Below are 12,515 nucleotides of genomic sequence, written 5' to 3' on the forward strand. Positions count from 1 at the left end.
CTAGCCCTGCCAGTCTACTTGTTTACTTCCTCTCGAGCAGATTCCGGATCTCTGGGGACAGAATCTTCTCTCTCAGGGCTGGACATGGCTCACTGAGGTCTGAGGTCTGGCAGTCGCTGGTTAAACAGATGTGTCCTCAAGGGCACCTGGTGGCTCAGTTGACTAAGCTTGATCTCAGCTCAGGTCATAATCTCCCAGTTTCGTGAGTTCGAGTCCCGCATTAAACGTGGAGCCTGCTTGGGATTCTGTCTCTCTCCCTCTCTTTCTGCCCCTCCCCCGTTCACACTCTCTTTGTTTCTCTCTCTCTTAAAAACAAGAACAAAAACAAAAAAAACCAAAAAAACTAAAAAACAAAACAAAACAAAATCACAAACATAGCCGTGCGTCTGACAGCCCTGGTTCTGTTCTCTAGGAAGGCATCTTTGCCTGGTGTCCACGTGGTCATGGCTTTGCCTTTTGGGGAGGTCTTTTTTTTTTTTTTTTTAAATAAGGAAAGAGATTAGTATGAAACTTTTTTTAAAGTTTTTTTTTAACATTTTACTTATTTCTGAGAGAGAAAGAGAGAGAGAGAGACAGCATGAGCAGGGGAGGGTCAGAGAGAGAGGGAGGCACAGAATCTGAAGCAGGCTCCAGGCTCTGAGCTGTCAGCACAGAGCCCAACGCAGGGCTTGAACCCACGAACCATGAGATCATGACTTGAGCCGAAGTCGGCTGTTTAACCGATTGAGCCACCCAGGCACCCTTACGGGAGGTCTTAACTGTGCCACTTCTGAGATGTGCATCAGAGGGATGGGCACATGACATCCACTGCCTCTGAGGGTTTGGAATCTGGGTATTGTTTTGAGGGCGAACAATCACAACTTTTTCTAGGTCAGCCTTATGGCTTCCATGGAGATAGAAGTTTCTTAAGAGTTTAGTGGGCCTCTGATGGGTCCATGTGGCTAAGATCTTATCAGGACAGAATGTTTCAGTCTAAAACCTCTGGTCTTTCAAAGGCCTTGAATCCCAGCCCATCCCCTTCTCTCCCAGTTAGATGGCAGCTCCCTTGGCTGGATGAAACAGTGGCTTGGGTCAAAGAAAGGCCAGGCTCTCGATAATACCTTTGGCACAAGGCTCCAGGCTATCTTTGCAGAAACGTCTGTCTTAGCACCTCCTGGGGCTGGTGGGACAGCCCCATAGACTCCATCATTGACTGCTGGTCGCCAACCAAGAGCCCCTCTGATCAGATCTGTTCTCTTTTCCATCCTTTGAGATCAGTTAGCTCTAGCGGAGATTATTTCTGTTTCAGTGGACTTTGCTGAGAGTGTCAGGAAGGACTGACAAACACTGACATTGTGAGTCTTCAGAGTTTTTTTAAATTATAATTAGAGCTTCTAACAGATGCAGAGTCTTCCTCCCAAGCTATAGAAAGCCAGGCCTCTAGCGAATGTTTTTGTTTTTTAAGTGTATTTATTTTGAGAGAGAGAGAGCAAGCAGGGGAGGGGCGGAGAGAGAGAGAAGCAAGCAGACTCTGCCTTGTCAGTGCAGAGCCTGACGCAAGACTTGAACCCATGAACCCTGAGATCGTGACCTGAGCTGAAGTCGGATGCCCCTCTATTGAATGCGTCGCCGCTGTGCAACGATAGTGATGTCCAGTTATAAGCCTGTGAGACCCATGTTCTCTGCAGCTGCTGCCTGCCTCGGACCTCCACATTGGGCTGCAGCTTTAGGCCTTGATTTTTCAGACATGCGTAAACCTGGTATTCACTGTACTTGGGTGCCAGTTTCTAGGTCAATTAGGATTAGACAGATATCCCCACGTTCAAGTGTTTCAAGAAAGATTGAAGCTTATTTCTCTGTCCTTTAAGTGACATAGGCTGAGACAGGCAGTCCAGGGGCGGTCAGTGTATGGCCCACAGTGCCAGGGACGCAAGTGGGTGGCTCTGTCACCCCCAGCAAGTGATCTAAGAGAAGCCCAGGCATTTCTGTTCTTGGTCTAGCCAGCAAGCAGGGGGAGGGGTACAGTGGGTGTGCCTCCACTCTTTATGGACTCTTTCCAGAAATTGCTCCTGACATTTTTGTTTATATTCTAGGGCTAGGATCTAGGCACAGGACCATATCTGCCCACAAAGAAGGCGAGGAAATAAATGTGGTCTTTATATTCAGTATCCACGAATCCACTGCAATTCAGGGTCCCTGTGTGACGGAGGAATGGAGAGTAGATATCAGAGAACAATTAGAAGTCTTTGTCCCAGGCATGGACTGTTTATTTGTCAGACTACTAAGAAAAACAGCTGGGGGCCTTTAAGTCGTATCCACGTAAGGATAGCCCCAGTGTCTATAAGGTTTAAAATCATGGCCGAAAATAATTTATTTGAATAGTAACACTAGATCTGTTTCACTGCTTACTCAATGCCATTAGAGGTATTTTTCTTCATGTTACTCGCGTAAATCTAGGATGATTTGGAAATTTCTCTTCTGACGACTATTTTGGGAGGGCATCGTGCTTTCTTCTCTGACTACAAACCTCGCAAAATGGGTGGGTGGCTCAGTCGGTTAAGCCTCCGACTTCGGCTCAGGTCATGATCTCGCGGTTTGTGGGTTTGAGCCCCACGTCGGGCTCTGTGCTGACAGCTCAGAGCCTGGAGCCTGCTTTGGATTCTGTGTCTCCCTCTCTCTCTGACCCTCCTCTGCTCACGCAGTCTCTCTCTCTCTCAGAATTAAATAAAACATTAAAAAAATAAAAAAAAAGCACACAAAAAAAACCCAAACAGTGAAATGACCATGGCCCTGAGATAGACTGAAAGCTTTCATTTGATCCCAGAGTATGAAAATAGGCTGATCTAAAAGCCATGAACCACCACCACCTTCACCTCCTGCCTGTAACCGGTGAAATTCATTTTATTTTATTTCATTTCATTTCATTTCATTTCATATCTTTTTAAATGTCTCTTTATTTATTTTAAGAGGGAGAGAGAGTGAGCTAGCAGGAAAGGGGCAAAGAGAGGGAGAGAGAAAGAGCCTAAGCAGGCTCCAAACTGTCAGTGCAGGGCCCGATGTGGGACTTGAACCCACAAACTACAAGATCATGACCTGAGCCAAAACCAAGAGCCGGACACTTAACCGACTGAACCACCTAGGCGCCCTTAACTTGTGAATTTTAAAGACATGCTGTGGGACACCCAGGTGGCTCAGTTGGCTAGGTGACCACTTCGGCTCAGGTCACGATCTCATGGTTCATGGGTTCGAGCCCCGCGTCGGGCTCTGTGCTGACAGCTCGGAGCCTGGAGCCTGCTTCCCATTCTGTGTCTCCCTCTCTCCCTGCCCCTCCCCCACTAGCGCTCTGTCTCTCTCTCTCAAAGATAAACAAACATTACAGAAAAGAAAATACATAAAAATATGTTAGTAATTCAGTAGAGGGGAAGGAGCTCTGGAGAAAGGGAGTGACCAGGCGATATAAGGGGGCTACTTGCTGATGGTAACTTAAGACCATCGAAGGGCCTGTGGGCTTCCCTTTCCAAAAATAAAAAGTGAAAGCCATGTCAGTGAGTGATGTTTCCCCCAAGGACTGACTTGCCTGAGCTACCCATCCAGTCTGGTTAGAATAGATAATGTCACCCTGTGTCCCCTGTCCCTGTCATTTTCTCTGGAACTGTGATTCTGAGCATGACTTGTGTTTTCTAGTCTATTGTCAGGGTAGCCTTTCAGATGCGATGCTGATGTTAATTGCCTTTAGACACCTTTCTTTTCCTTTCTGCCCCATTTCCTGGTAGGTTTCCCTCTGACCAGTTAGCTCAGCTGGTTGGATAGGGTCCCGAGGACATGGATTCAGTACTGTCTGGCCCAGTGAACTTTATGGTGTCCCATAGTCTCATCCTACAGCTACGCACCCCGGGAGCCATTTGCAAATAGGAGCTCCTGGTGGTGGTGTCCGCACGAGTGAGTGTGGTCACCGCTACTCCATGGGGAGAACCACCACCAGGTGGCCCGGTCAGGATGCCACATTCTGTCTCATCTTGTGGCAAGTGGTGATTGGCCCTCTGCTGTGGGGAAGGTGTTAGGCTAGACCATGGAGCACAGACCTTGGGGGTCACTGAGTCATGATAATTTTGGAGCTGTCACTTACTAGATTTTGGCTTATCTCATCTTTTTTGATGACTCCTACCAAATCACTTCCGATATTGAAATAACTCACATGTGAAGCCACGGTTTATGGTGTGGCTGGCGAGGGCAGACTTGTTCATACTGATTACCCTTGTGTACTTCTCAGTCCTCAATAAACTGGCCAAGAGTTGAGCTTTTTATTTGCAAAGCATAATGCAGTCCTCCTTATGAAATATGGTTCTTTTCTTTTCTTTTTTTTAAATTTTTTACTGTTTATTAACTTTGAGAGAGATACAGAGCGTAAGCAGGGGAGGGGCAGAGAGAGGGAGACACAGTACACAGTATCCGAAGCAGGTTCCAGGCTCCTAGCTGTCAGCACAGAGCCCAACGTGGGGCTCGAACCCATGACCCGTGAGATCATGACCTGAGCTGAAGTTGGACGCTCAACCAACTGAGCCACCCAGGTGCCGCAGTAAGTTTAATTTCTTAATATTGTTTGAGGCCCTTGATTTCCCGGAGGCAAAAGTTCGCCGTCATCACTGATGCAGTAAGCACTGACGGAATGCCTTCTATATGCCAGGCGCTGCGTTAGGCACTGAGGGAGGATGATGGAGAAGGAGCTACCTGCCTTCCAGTGCATCGGAAGAACCAGATGCCAGTGCGCGTGCCGTTACCTCAAGTCGTGTGCCCTCGTTCTGAGAGCTGCGAGTCTGGGCAGAGAGAAGTGGGTGCCGTAGATAACGCGATGTAGGGAAGGAAGGAAGTAGACTGGTCAGTGAATTGTTTTTGAGCAGTTACTCGGCATCAGTCATCATTCCCGATGCCATAGATCTCCCGGTCTGGGAGGGAAGATGCTGGAACTGAAGATTTTGTCACCGGCTGGCTCTGTAACCTTGGCAGTGTCCCTCCCCCGGGCCTTGCTTTCCTCAGCCGCGAGACCCGGGGCTGTGGACACTCCCTCCGTGTCAGCGGACTTGATGGCACGCTCCTCCCGAGGCCGCCTCTTCCACCAGCCAGCCTTTCTGTCTCTCGTAACCTCCAGCGCCTTTAGGGGGCTGAAGTGGTTTTGTGAATTGGGCCCCCGTCATTCGACGACGCTTCGTAGGGGAGACCATTGCCTTTCTACAGGCAAAGGGAATGAAAAGGAAAAACAATCCCACGCCACAGTTTTTGCAGACCTTTATGGGGGACATCGCATTGGGGAGAACGGCCACCATCATCTGAGAAAGAGGATTTTTGTTTCAGGATTTGGGGCCAACCCCAGCCTTTTGCGTCTGTGCATGCATGTCTCCTCTGTCCCCAACATCTCTTTCCCCTTTTCTGCTCTTGTGGTTCTGCCCCCAAACTTGCTCTTGCCTACAGCCTCCTCCCCTCAAGTCGAGGCCTGAGAGACAGAAATTGGGCTGGAACTAATTTAATGGCTGAGTGACCTCACAGTAGAGAAACAGCCGGATCCTAATAGGGGTCTTTGTCTACATTTCCACCTTGGCTGGTAGCATGCCCGTCAAGAGTCAAGCTAGAGACACAGGTGGAAGCGATTAGACCTGTCATAGGGTTTGAAAAATTGATTCTGGAGGCGAAGTGAATAGATTGAACTTGACAGTGTTGTCCTAAAGATTCTAAGGGAAAATTCTGTAGTTTAATTTGAAATCCCTTGATTATTCATTAGCTTTTCCAGATGGCTTTTGTTGATGTTTTACATATTAATGCCTGTATTGTGTTATCGGTGTGCTCTTAATGTGCACATAGGTAATGAGCAGAGAATAAATACGCGGTAAGTGTCCCAAATTAATGGGATGTTGGTGTAATCGTGAAGTAAAGGGTTTTTAAGAAGTTGATTGCTCTGGAATAATTAGTGTGAGCTCTTTTATGGGCTGGTTAGGTGCTTTTAAAGTGAAAATTATTGGAGAATTTTAAAGAAACCTTCATTTTAATGTTTACTTCTAAACTAAGGTTTCGAACAGAACTCCAGCCTTTGACTCTGGAGGTCATGACTGAAGGGCTGTTCTGGCAAGTTCTCCATCAAATGCTTCCCTCCTCCCCCTCCCACCCTGGTTCAGCACCTGAATAAGTTAACCTTTCACGTGCCAAACTCCTGGAAATGAATTATGAAGGGGCCTATTATTTTCCATAGATGCCACCACATTAATTTTTAGTGTTTTAGGATGTTTACTTTCATATTCTGTAGCTGATGTTTTTGGACAGGGTAAACTTACCGTGAGGTTTGCCATTTTACGGTGGTTCTGGCGCATTCTGTGTAGATGGCGTTTTCGTTAGAATTGGACCTTCTTTGTCTCTCTCTCTCTCTCCTCGTTGAACCACATTTAACTGTCGGACGACCAGAAGCGTCCCAGGTTTTACTGCGTGGGAGAGTGAGGGTGAGTGTAAGTGTCTGCCCAATGCCGTGTGAGCAGCCAAGGGACAGGCTGCCCAGCCATGGTGGCGGTTCTGCTGTGCCCGGCACATGGTGGAAGTCCTTCCAGAACCTTCTTCCCAACACACAGCACAGTCCTTTGCATGTTCCCAGTGGTAGAGGTCTTACTCTTTTGAGGGTATACCAGGCTCTTAGAAAAAACGAAACAAAACAAAAAACTCCAGACACTATGCCAAGCTGTCTGTCCCTTGTGGGAAGTATTTGCAAACACAATTAGTTGTCCATGGTTCATTCATTCATTTCTTTCTTTCTCTTTCTTTCTTTCTTTCTTTCTTTCTTTCTTTCTTTCTTTCTTTCTTTCTTTCTTTCTTTCTTTCTTTCTTTCTTCTCTCTTTCTTTCTTTCTTTCTTTCTTTCTTTCTTTCTTTTCTTTCTTTCTTTCTTTCTTAATGTTTATTTTTGAGAGAGAGAGAGAGGGAGAAAGGAGAGAGAGAATGCAAGCAGGGGAGAGGCAGAGAGAGAGGGAGACACAGAATCGGAAGCAGGCTCCAGGATCTGAGCTGTCAGCACAGAGCCTGACGCGGGGCTGGAACTCACAGACTGCGAGATCATGACCTGAGTTGAAGTCGGATGCTTAACTGACTGAGCCTGCCAGGTGCCTATCCCTCCTTTTTCCCCCCACTCATTTCGATTTATGGAGGATAGGCTTTTGGTTTGACCTAGGGGCTTAGATCTCAGGTTGGGATACTACTGTCCTGGGTTGGAATTCCAGTTCTGCCTTTTACCACATGAATGACCTTGGGTAAATTAGAAACCATTCAAGAATCCATTTCTTTATCCAAATTATGTAGCTGGTAGTCTCTGCTTTCTTCTTCTTTTTTTTTTCTTTTTAAGTTCAGTCGCTCAACTAACTTGTCTTCGGCACCAGCCGTGTGCAGGCCTTCGCCGTAGGCTCTGGGACCCAATGGGGAAAGGCAGTGGACATGTGAGATCTTCCTTTTTTTAAAATGTTTATTTATTTTTGAGAGAGAAAGAGAGAAAGCAGGGGAGGAGCAGAGAGAGAGGGAGACACAGAATCCGAAGCAGGCCTCAGGCTCCAGAGCCTGATGCGGGGCTCAAACTCACAAGCCTTGAGATCATGACCTGAGCTGAAGTCAGCCACCAGGCGCCCCATCAGCCCAGAGCTCATATTGCCTACACACTCACTATCATTTAAACTTTGGTGTAATCCTTTTGTTTATTTGTCTTTGACCTTCATCATGCCTTCTTCAATGGCAGTGCGCGTGTGTCCATGAAACAAACCAACATTGCATTGTCTTCACCGCGGATTGTAATATGTGTTTCTTGGGGTGGAGTTTTTGCTGAAGATTTTGGCAGTGTTTTCTTGTCAGCCAAGAAGTGTGACGGCCCACCACTAGTTACTATTTTGCCAAAAATGTGTTGTTTTAGTCCAGCTTATCTCGAAAGATGAGAAAACAGTCAGTTGTCCGTGTTTGTGTGACCCTTAACATATGCACTCAATCCCTTTTTTTTTTTTAAATCAAACTGACTCTTTTTTAAAATCTTAACAATTTATGATTTTCTTAGGCAGCAGCAATCGTTTGGAAAGAGCCAGAACTTCTACCCTTTGAACGGATATGCCTTGTGCATCACCTGTGTCTTCCTTGAGCCCCTAAACCGCTTGTACCAGTGAGAAATGCTTGTGTCTGATGTTGCTCCGCTGTCTCAAGATGCTTGAAATGTCTCAGATCCTTACTGCTGCGCGGAATCGCTCAACTGTGTGGTGCGTTTGATGCTCGTTTTGTCAAATGCGTCTGTTCTGTTCGAATGAATAAGAAAACACCACAAAGGGTAATAAAGCAAAGTTTGCGGTTGGAAAAGACCTTCACTGAAGATGGTGGTAGGGAATCCCCTGAGCTTGTTATTTCCCCAGTTGCAATATATCTTAGAGAGAAAGCCGGGTGTTAAGTGCAGTTTAGAAGCGAGCCGTGTCCTGTGGTGATTGGGACTGTTTTTCCTCTTGGGTGTTGAGTGCAGGGTAGTTATTTCTTAGCGACAGGGCCGTGGATGTGCCCTGGGAGGCCCACAGTGGGCGGGAGAGGAATCTGACTTACAGTGGCCAGGGCAGCACGGGGACCGACGGCATCTCAGGCCTCGGAGCGTCGTTGGCGAATTCCATGACTTCCCATCTTAAAATGGGCAAAGTGTAGTGATGTCCACTCGTAGGGCTGGCGCTCACGTTTTAAGGGTCAAAGGGAGTTGGTGACATGGGGAGGCCTGTTTTCGGTCTCTGACGTGGGAGCAGGTGGTAAGTGCTGGTCTTGTCTCCTCTTTGTCTGCCGTCTGAGAGGGGGGCTTTCTCTGGATGGACGCTGCTGACAGCCACCTGCCTGGAAGCTGCAAAATTAACCTTGAGAATATGTTCCAAGGTTCTAATGCAGTAAAAAGCGTATGATAAGAAAATAGCATTTTAATTTTTTTTTAGTGTTTATTTATGTTTGAGAGCAAGAGAAGAGAGACCAAGTATGAGTGGGGGAGGGCCAGAGAGAGGAGACGCAGAATCCGAAGCTGACAGCTCAGAGCCTGACGTAGGGCTCGAACCCACAAACTGCAAGATCATGACCGTCAGAGCTAAGTTGGACGCTTAACCCACTGAGCCACCCAGGCATCCCAGAAAACAGCATTTTAAAAACTTGGTTAGGTGACAACACAAACAAGGACATAATATCAGGCTAAGTGAGAGAAGTGAGAGAAAGATCTTTACTGTGTACGATCACTTATATGTGGAATCTAAAAAAGCCAGAATCATTAAAGACAGAGGTAAATGCTGGTTACCAGGGAATGAGGGTGGGAGACTGGATCAGATGCTGTTTAAGGTACACGAGTGTCTGGCTTCTGCTCAGCTCGCCATCTCGTAGTTTATGGGTTCGAGCCCCACGTCGGGCTCTGTGCTGACAGCTCAGAGCCTGGAGCCTGCTTCGGATTCTGTGTCTCCCTCTCTCTCTGCTCCTCCCCTGCTCACACACTGTCTCTCTTTCTCTCTCTTTCAAATCATAAGGTACAAACTTGCAACAAGTAGTCCTCGTAGTTATCTTCTCATGCTCTAATACACAGCACGGTGAATATTGGCCACAGTACCCTAATCGTCAAACTTGCTTAGAGACTTAGAAACTAATTACTCCAACCCCTAAAAAGAAATGGTAAGTAGGGGCGCCTGGGTGGCTCAGTCGGTTAAGCGTCTGACTTCGGCTCAGGTCATGATCTCATGGATCATGGCTTCGAGCCCTGTGTCAGGCTCTGTGCTGACAGCTAGCTCAGAGCCTGGAGCCTGTCTTTAGATTCTGTGTCTCCCTCTCTCTCTGACCCTTCCCTGCTCATGCTGTCTCTCTCTCTCAAAAATAAATAAAACATTAAAAAAAAAAAGAGGATAAGTAATGGGATAGAGGTGCCAATTATTGCCACAATAGCAATCTGTTACAATATCTAAATGTATCAAATTCACATATACACCTTAAATTTATACAATGTTGCATGTCAAATAGACTTCAATTAAAAAAGTAAAACTCTCTGCAATAAAAGGTAAATCTCAGTTTGTGAATTAACATTAGTTTCTTTAAAAAAATTTTTTTTTAATGTTTTTATTTCTGAGAGAGAGAGAGACCGTGCGAGCAAGGGTCAGAGGGAGAGGGAGGCACAGAATCTGAAATAGGCTCCAGGCTCTGAACTAGCTGTCAGCACAGAGCCCGACGTGGGGCTCGAACCCACGAACCGTGAGATCATGACCTGAGCTGAAGTCAGACGCTTAACCGACTGAGCCACCCAGGTGCCCTGAATTAATATTAGTTTCTAAGTGGAAAAGTTTTAAATCTCAGAATTTGGTGTTCATGATGATCCAAATATGGCCACTCGCCTGTATACATGTGCGGAGGTGGAGGCTGAGCTGTGAGTTAAAACATTGTTAAGATGTGTTAGGTGAGGGGCGCCCGGGTGGCTCAGTCGGTTGAGTGTCCGACTTTGACTCACGTCATGATCTTGTGGTTTATGAATTCGAGCCCCACATCAGGCTCACGGCTGTCAGCCTGACAGTACAGAGCCTGTTTTAGATTCTCAGTCTCTCTCTCTCTCTCTCTGCCCTTCCTCCACTCACGCTCTCTCTCTCTCTCTCTCTCTGTCTCAAAAATAACAATTAAAAAAATTTTTTTAAATGTGTTAGGTGATCAAGCAGATATTTTTCCTTTACCCTATTCTGTGTCCGTCTCCCTCATTTCCATTTCTCCCCTGACTTTGCTTGTGACTCACTTAGAAAAACTTCTGTTTTTCTTGCACATGAAACACTTACCTGCTTTGGAGGTGAGGGTTGATTTGCTTTCATCCGCCCCTTGAAAATCTCTGCCACACCCACCATTTGTCCAAACACACTCGGAGCTCTGCAGCGCCCTGGTTTCTGCTTCTTGTTTTGGAGAGAAGCATGTTCTATTTCTGCATGAGGGGCATTCCGTCACTCTGAGCCCCAGACGCCACATTTTTTCTGCATTGCACAAGGGGTCATTCATCATTTTCATTTTTCGTTTGGCTCTCCCACCAGAGTATTCAAATTAGCGAGAAGGAAAATGATGAAGTCATTGCCTGGCAGAGAAGTGTTTTCTCGGGATGTGGGAAGGGCGGAGGAGACCAGAGAAAGGGAAGGGGTTGCGGGGAGGTCTGTACCTTCCCTCTTTTTTCTGGCCTTTGCTCCCAGGGGTCACCTGGATGCTAGCGTCGTTTTCACAGTTTACAGCTGGGTAATATGTGTACAGAATTTAGCCCTAAAATGCAACTACATGGTGGGATGGCAGTGTCAGTGACCTTGGAAACTTAGGCTGTGGTGGGTTTTTTTTTCTTTTTTTTGTGATTTACATCCAGGTTAGTTAGCATCTAGTGTAGTAATGGTTTCAGGAGTAGATTCCAGTGATTCATCCCCTACGTATAACACCCAATGCTCATCCCAACAAGTGCTTACCTTGATGCCCCTCGTCCATTTAGCCCATCCCCCCCCCACAACCCCTCCAGCAGCCCTCAGTTTGTTCTCTGTATTTAAGTCTCTCATGTTTTGTTCCCCTCCCTGTTTTTATAACAGTAATATATTTTATTACTTCCCTTCCCTATGTTCATCTGTTTTGTATCTTTCATTCCACATTGAGTGAAGTCATATGATATTTGTCTTTCTCTGACTAATTTCGCTTAGCATAATACCCTCTAGTTTCGTCCACGCTGTTGCAAATGGCAGGATTTCATACTTTTTGATTGCTGAGTAATACTCCATTGTACGTATGTGTGTCTAAATGTGTGTGTGTATGTGTGTCTATGTACATATACATATACATATACGTGTGTGTGTGTGTGTGTATAGACACACCACGTCTTCTTTATCCATCGATGGACATTTGGATCTTCCATACTTGGGCTATTGCTGATAGCACCTGCTATGAACATTGGGGTGCGTGTGCCCTTATGAACCAGCGCTCCTGTATTCTTTGGAAAAATACCTAGGAGAGCATTTGTTGGGTCGGAAGGTAGATCTATTTTTAACTTCTTGAGGAACCTCCATACTGTTTTCCAGAGCGGCTGCACCAGTTCGCATTCCCACCAGCAGTGCAAAAGAGTTCCTCTTTCTCTGCATCCTCGCCAACATCTGTTGTTTAGGCTGTAATTTTATCTGTGTCGTTCTCACACACCAGCTGTGTGACGTTGGGCGAACCACCCAAATCCCCTGGATGTGTTTTCTTATCTGTAACATGAGACGGCTGTACTAGATCAGTGGCTTAATTATATATATGTGTATATATACATGTATATATATAATACATATACATATATACATATGTGTATATATATTTTTAGCAGTAAAGCCCCTTTTTACATGAACCACCCCACAATACAACTGTGGCTAAGGAGCATTCTTTGAGCCCAGGCTCCTCAGGGCATGGTTGTCAAGACCACTGGCCAAGAAAGTGCCCAAGGTCCTGCCACCTCAACAGCACAACTGACTGGGACGGTCATATCTTAATTGCAGGCTGAGT

General features: G+C 46.3%; 1 protein-coding gene across 1 annotated transcript in view; it reads left to right on the forward strand.

The window, feature by feature from the left end:
* HLCS (holocarboxylase synthetase) overlaps positions 1-12,515 on the forward strand; it is a 223,286-nt gene that overhangs the window by 69,393 nt on the left and 141,378 nt on the right. The gene's annotated exons all lie outside the window — the stretch shown is intronic.

The sequence above is a fragment of the Crocuta crocuta genome, unplaced genomic scaffold (genome assembly GCF_008692635.1).
Source record: "Crocuta crocuta isolate KB4526 unplaced genomic scaffold, BGI_CrCroc_1.0 scaffold84, whole genome shotgun sequence".
Classification (NCBI taxonomy): domain Eukaryota; kingdom Metazoa; phylum Chordata; class Mammalia; order Carnivora; family Hyaenidae; genus Crocuta; species Crocuta crocuta.